This window comes from Triticum urartu, chromosome 5, assembly GCF_003073215.2.
Source record: "Triticum urartu cultivar G1812 chromosome 5, Tu2.1, whole genome shotgun sequence".
In the NCBI taxonomy this organism is placed as follows: Eukaryota; Viridiplantae; Streptophyta; class Magnoliopsida; order Poales; family Poaceae; genus Triticum; species Triticum urartu.
In genome coordinates, this window is record NC_053026.1 from 6,871,097 (window position 1) to 6,877,975 (window position 6,879).

Here is a 6,879-nt window from a genome sequence, read left to right on the forward strand (position 1 = left end):
TCCCTGTCACTTTCCCTCTGAGGGCTCCGTGGGCGCCAGCTTAGGCACTTCTTTAAGGGAGCATTGTTGAATTCAGGGAGGCCGCTCCGGACAGGATCCGGCAGCGGGACGTCTTCTATGTAAAACCATTCCGAGGGCTAGTCTTCGGACGCCTTCTTTGGGGTTCCGGACAGATAGCCGGTCCTGGCGATACGCCATACTTCGGCTCCGCCCACTTGATACATAGACCCCTTCTTGGAACGGGGCACGAGGCAAAATAGCTGCCTCCAAAGTCCGAAATGAGCTTCAACACCCAAGAACAGCTCGCAGAGGGCTACAAAGCCCGCAATATGCAGTACTGAGGCAGGCGTGAGATGATGTAGCTGGAGGCCGTAGAACTCCAGCAACCCCCGGAGAAATGGATGGATTGGAAATCCGTGCCCCTTATTAAATAAGGGACGAGGCACACCCGCTCTCCTTTGGAGGGATTAGGGGCACTCTCCGCTTGCTCTCCGCCGTTGTAGACGGCAAGACCGGCTCGAACCGGGATCATATAGGCCGGGGGGAGAAATCCCTTGGTCTGGAGCGTCACTAACTCGCTATGCAGGATGGAGCATCTTTCCCAATATCCAGGCTTAGGGCTGGAAGGGCGGGAGGAGGAGTCGCGACGGCTGGCCATGGTGGAATGGATCTTTGTCGAATGCGCTCTGATGAACACTCGCGAAGGGGGAAGGTGTGGTTGGGATCTAAATCCTCGTCTCCTTAAATAGGTCAGCTTGTTTATGCGGCTGGGGGTGTGAATGTAAAAATACCCAGACCTTTCATATTCGTTTGACACGTGGGGAGCGGCCATTATTGGGCGCAGAAGCCAAGGAGCGCAACATCTACAAGAAACCGAACTTTATTCAACAGGTACATGGAATTTGGAGGAGAACCCGCCTTGCAATTCCGAAGACAATCTGCGCACCGGACTCATCGTCATTGAGGTCTGGTTCGGGGGCTACTGAGCGAGTCCTGGATTAGGGGGTGTCCGGATAGCCGGACTATACCTTCAGCCGGACTCCAGGACTATGAAGATACAAGATTGAAGACTGCGTCCCATGTCCGGAAGGGACTTTCCTTGACGTGGAAGGCAAGCTTGGCGATACGGATGATCAGATCTCCTACCATTGTAACTGACTCTATGTAACCCTAACCCTCTCCGGTGTCTATATAAACCGGAGGGTTTTAGTCCATAGGACAACATACACATCAACAATCATATCATAGGCTAGCTTCTAGGGTTTAGCCTCTCTGATCTCGTGGTAGATCAACTCTTGTAATACCCATACCATCAATATTAATCAAGCAGGACGTAGGGTTTTACCTCCATCGAGAGGGCCCGAACCTGGGTAAAACTTCGTGTCTCCTGCCTCCTGTTACCATCCGGCCTAGACGCACAGTTCGGGACCCCCTATCCGAGATCCATCGGTTTTGACACCGACAACTACCCATATCCTCCTGAGAGAAAATCTCCGTCTTGGTGCTGCCACATGTGTCATCAAGACAGTTTTTGGTTTTATTTTTTCGTTTTTTCTTGTGTTTCTTTGGGTTTTCTTGTTTTTTTTCCTCATAGGAGCATGGACTACAGTTGTGCTTCTCGCATTTCCTAGAAAGTGAAGCACATATGTGTTTTGGCATGAAGCACATATGTGCTTCCGCCTGAAGCACAACTGTGCTTTCCCTAAAGTGAAGTACATTTACTACAATTTTGAAGCACATGCTAGTACAATTCTAAAGCACGGGGCAGTACAGTTTGGACTACATATTCCACATGAAAAACTTCAACCAAACCTCTGAACATCACTACAAGAAATATGTCAACTTATGACCACCACTATTGGTCACTGAAAGTTCACAAATTTTCATTTACGACCTTTTTGTGACCAAAAACAGAAGGTCAAAAGCTGGCGGTCGTAAACTGACTATAGCGACCTTTAACAAAAGGTCGTTGATCCTATGACCTTCTGTTTTGGTCGCTAGCTCTCTCCCTAGGCCATGTCGGATCCGACGTGGCAATCTGACGTGGCAAAATTGTGACGAATTGAAAAGGTCACTGACAAGATTCAGCCCGGTCCGATTAGGTGTTTTACATGGGCTGAGCCCAACAATTCAGCCCATTTGTTGTTTTTTTTCTTTCAATTTGGGTAAGCTACATGGGCCAAGCCCAATAGACTTTTATGTGTTGGGCCGAAACCTTTTACAATGCAATTTTTTGGGGGGCCTCGGCCTTTTTTCAGCCACTTGTCAGTTTTCTTTTGTTTCTTTTCTATTTTAAAGTAGGTCCCACTAGTCAAATGGGAACCAATTACCAGGTTTGCTTTTCGGGTACCACACACCAGTTCTATATTTGTGCAATTAGATAATTTGATTCAAAAAGAGCCAATAAGGCATAATATTTCATACAACAGCCAAGCATAGTACAATTCTGGTATTCAGCTATAAAATATAACTAAATATACACATAACTAGCTGCAAGCATAACTATCTCTAGTGAGCTAAAACACATTGCTGGGTGTGGTTTATCTTCGGGATTCTTCCTAGAGCTCATGTACACCCAACTTTGGAAGAATGAAAGCCAACATCTGCAAATAATAAATTATGAAAAGTTAGAAACATAATCAAGTGAATCCGTGATTATAAAATTCTCATAACGATGAAAATTTGCTGCAGAACTTTAGATTTAACAGGAAACCATGCATATAACATTCTCATTACAGCAAAAACTGAGATATATTTTGCAAATGATCAAGTAACATATGGACAGTACAACAGGTCAGAGAGCAGCAAGACACAAGCCATATGCAAAGCAGTCAAACAGTTCCGGGAACGGCAAACATGCATGCATGCAATTGAAGTATGTACTAGTGCTAGTACAACACAATGCCAGGTTGGAGCAAATCATGCTTAAGCAAACAATGGCAGCGGCATGGCATAACCAAATAATAATGTGAGAAAACAACTGGATATGATTCGCACTTGATCACAGCAAAAAATGTGCTAGTAGTGTGCACTCACCAAAGAATGAATGAATCAACATTTATTTGCTACACTGCACCATCCAAGGGGAGCTGACTTCTTCAAGGCATCAGTTGTATATAGTATATGTGAAACAACAGATTCACAGTTAAAACTTAGTAGAAACAAGTGCAACACTTAGTAGAAACAAGCATCAATTCTAACAGGTAAAGCCCTTGGAACACACATTGGGGAAGTAATCTATGGGATGGATTATGAGAACTACCAGTTACTGCTTACTAAAGAGATCTGCTAGCTACGGTAATAACTAACGGTTACGATTATATACATTCGATTGCCAGCACAGCTAAAGGTATAGCTTTTGAGTTATTTCTGTCACTGAGACACTGACTATCAAAAGCCTAAATCAAGCCAATTGATAACTGGTATACATAGGCACCACACTATGAATGAGATAATTTTGCAGATGCATATGTTTACACTGTTCAAGTATACTATATGCACCTGAATGTAATCAGGTGCATATGTTGCCAGACAAAGATGGCATCTGTATATACCTGGAATCAATCACAAGGTATAGGGAGGGAATTAGTCACATATATTCTTACTAGTACTGCTAGGTTGCTAGCTAGTTGCATGTATCCATGTAGTAAGCAGTCACAAGTCAGAACACACATCTGATGCCACCATCTTATCTTACACTTCAGGAACTAGTACAACATGATAGGATGACATGTGATGCTACCATCTTATCTTAGAAGAAGAAAAACAACAACACATCTAGCAAGAACAGATTGACAATCACCTAGTTGCCGATCCATGATTTTATAGTACGATGCAAGATAGCTATCATCATTGAACAATTCAAGATTGAAGAATTCAAAACATCTGAATTGCAGCAAATTGTAATTCTTATTCTGCATAACTCATAAATGGCGATGCATAGAACCCACTATCAATCTTGTTAAATACTCCCAGCAAAATTACTCCACACATGTACAGTTCAATCTTGTTAAATACTCTAAGCAAAATTACTAGACTACTGGAGTACTAGAAGTTAAATGTAATCCAAGCAAATTGAGAAGTTAACAGTATTGCTGCTAACTTGGAGTAGCTTTGACTATGTACAGAGCAAGATGGAGGGTCTAGCTTACTGCTGCTACTCCACATATCAAATTTAACTTAACAGAGCAAGATGGATTAACCCAAAAAATTAACAGAGCAAGCAAATGTACTTGAAATGGCAGTTCACCAGAGATTTTCAAGTTAAAAATACTCCCAGGGGTAAATAACAATGACATGGACGGAGTAAAGGATGGATGTTTTAAATTAATCCAGTAATTCTTTTTTGTTCTCATATTTTCACCCTCTAGACACTGCCTAGAGTGCTTACAAGATGACAAAGTTAATTTTGCATAAGACATATGGATTCTTATCTTCTTCAGTAAGGGAGGCACATTTACAGCTAATTAAGCACGATGAAAGGGACCATCCAATTAAATTACATTTGTATTATCTTCTTCTTCTTCAATAAGGGGGCACATTTACAACTAATTAAGCACGATGAGAAATTAATTAATTAAGCAGGATCAAGTTCATCATCCAAAACAGTGGAAGGAAGGGGATGGGTTAGAAACGGAGGAGTCATCTTCAGATACTCTTGTGCGGCTGCTGCTCCTCTTCAGCAACCTTGGGTCACCTGGCACAAACAACAACCAGAGGAAGCAGGGATCAGTTCAGGAATTTCCTCGCAATTATCTGAACCAAAAAAGATGGTTCCTCTGTTTTTGGAACAGAGATGGAAGTAACAACAGGCTGCAGGGCGCTTCTCTTTTGGATATGCAAAATTACTTTTGCTTGGAAGATGCATCGTTTTGTGTTGTTAAGAATACGACGGACTATATCTATTTAGTTTCTTCATACAGTAAAAATTGCTTTTGTAAATTCTGTAGAGGACCTTGGCCCCACCTTGATCAGTAAAAATTAACTTTAGCTAGAATTGTCAATTAAATCCATAGGTAATCAGAAGAGCGGGGCGAAAGGCACCAAGAAAATCAGTACTAGTCGTTACACATTGATTTTTCCATCTTTCTCAAGAAGATAACAAGCTGATGACAAGCTATGTAGAGCCACCAAGTGGTAAGAGTGAAACCATTTCATCTGATGATATTTACAAATGTGAAAGTGGGCAAGGGGTTCAGTTAAAATTCCGCAATGCTATGGAAAACGCAGACAATAAAATCCAATAAATGTGTTAGACTACAACTCACGCCAACTCCTGACAGATATTCTAGACCATCTTCAAGTTAATCGTCAGTCAGACTGGTGCTTACAATCTACCAATTCTTATACTGTAAATGGCAGGAACGTGATGATCTTAGTATAATACAGACCCTGGTTCAGAATGTACAGAGAGGATTTGCAAACCGCGGACCTTCTCGAACTCCTTGACGGCGAGAGCGCAGTCCTCCTTATCGAGCAGAGCGCACCCTAGCAGATAGTGTCCCTGCATCATCAGCAACAGAAGCAAGAACAGATGAAGCTCTGAAACTGCACATTTTACAAATCTATACGCCCCTTCTTCCTCAGGCATGAACTGATGAAACGGGGATAATAATCTATCTGTGTGAGTCACCTTGACGGAGGCATCGTCGAGCGCGAGCGCCCTCCTGCTGTCCTCCTCGACCCTGGCCCAGTCCTTGCGGCGGAAGTGGCAGAGGCCCCGGTTCACCCAGTAGACCGCGACGCCGGGGCACAGCGCAATCGCCTGGAAACCAACCAATCAATTCTTGCATTCGATAACCGGAGGGGATTCCACGGATCGAATCGCCGGCCGCGAAGAAGGGGATTGGGGGAGGAAGGAGGAGGTTTTGGGGGGTGCGCGCGCTCGCCTCGGTGTAGCAGTCGATGGCGGCACCGACGCGGGCCTTGCGGAAGCACGCGTTGCCCTCGGTGCGCCGGAGCTCCGAGCTGCCGCCCCACCTTGGCCCCGAGCTCCGCCGATGCCATCACCTGCCGGACCAACGCCACCACGGCGGGGGCGCCCGGCGGAGCCGGCGGAGGCGGAGACTCCTGGAGCCGCTTGACGAGCACCTGGCCGGCGGAGGCGGAGACGTCAGCCACCAGATGTGGTGCCTCGCCGATCTGTGCGCGGTGGGAGAGGAGGAGGAGGGACGCGGCGGCGGGGCTAAGGTTGTGGGAGATGAGGAGGTCGTCGGCGGTGGGGATGGGGGAGGCCGGCGGCGGGGTAGGGGTTGGGATGGCAGAGAGAGGGAGGTATGGGTCGGGGAGAGGGAGATTGTGAGGTGAGGGAAGGGGATAGGATGGCGGCGGCTGCGTATGGATCTGGGAGAGAGGGAACGGAGCAGGGGAGGTGGTGGATCTGGCCGCCGGGCGTCGAGGGAACGGAGCAGGGGAGGGGGTGGATCTGGCCGCCGCCATGGCCATGGCCATGCCATGCGGCTAGGTCTATGTCATGAGCGAGGAGGGAGCGCGGATCCGACCGCGGCCTTGGGAGAGAAGGGGAGGGGAGGGGTTGCCGGCGGCCAGGGTTGGGGGAGAGGACAGAGGACGGCACTGGTGGCGGCTGGGTGGTTGGGGATCGAGAGGGTTGGGGTGGCGGCTGTGGGACGAGAGGGGGAGAGTGGATCGGGGGAGAAGAGTGGATCGGGGAAGCTAGGGTTTGGGTGAGAGGGTGAGGGCTGCCGTTGGATCCAGAAGCATCCGACGGTGGTTGATGCATGATCCGCGTGATATGCCTATGGACCAATCAGAACGCACCAAACAGTTTGATGATTTTTTGACCAAATAAATTGGTCGTGATTGATTACATACAATTTTTTCATTCCTTTTTTCAATGCTTAAAATGAGTTTTTTTGTGAA

The 6,879-nt window shown here is 46.5% G+C and overlaps 1 long non-coding RNA gene across 1 annotated transcript; it reads right to left on the reverse strand.

Moving 5' to 3' along the window:
* Window positions 1–2,365: 2,365 nt before the first annotated feature.
* LOC125506849 lies at window positions 2,366–6,643 on the reverse strand. The gene is made up of 4 exons (XR_007282788.1): window positions 5,633–6,643; window positions 5,432–5,503; window positions 3,037–4,696; window positions 2,366–2,603 (listed from the first exon to the last, which is right to left on the reverse strand). It is a non-coding gene; the product is annotated as an uncharacterized LOC125506849 (long non-coding RNA).
* Window positions 6,644–6,879: the final 236 nt, after the last annotated feature.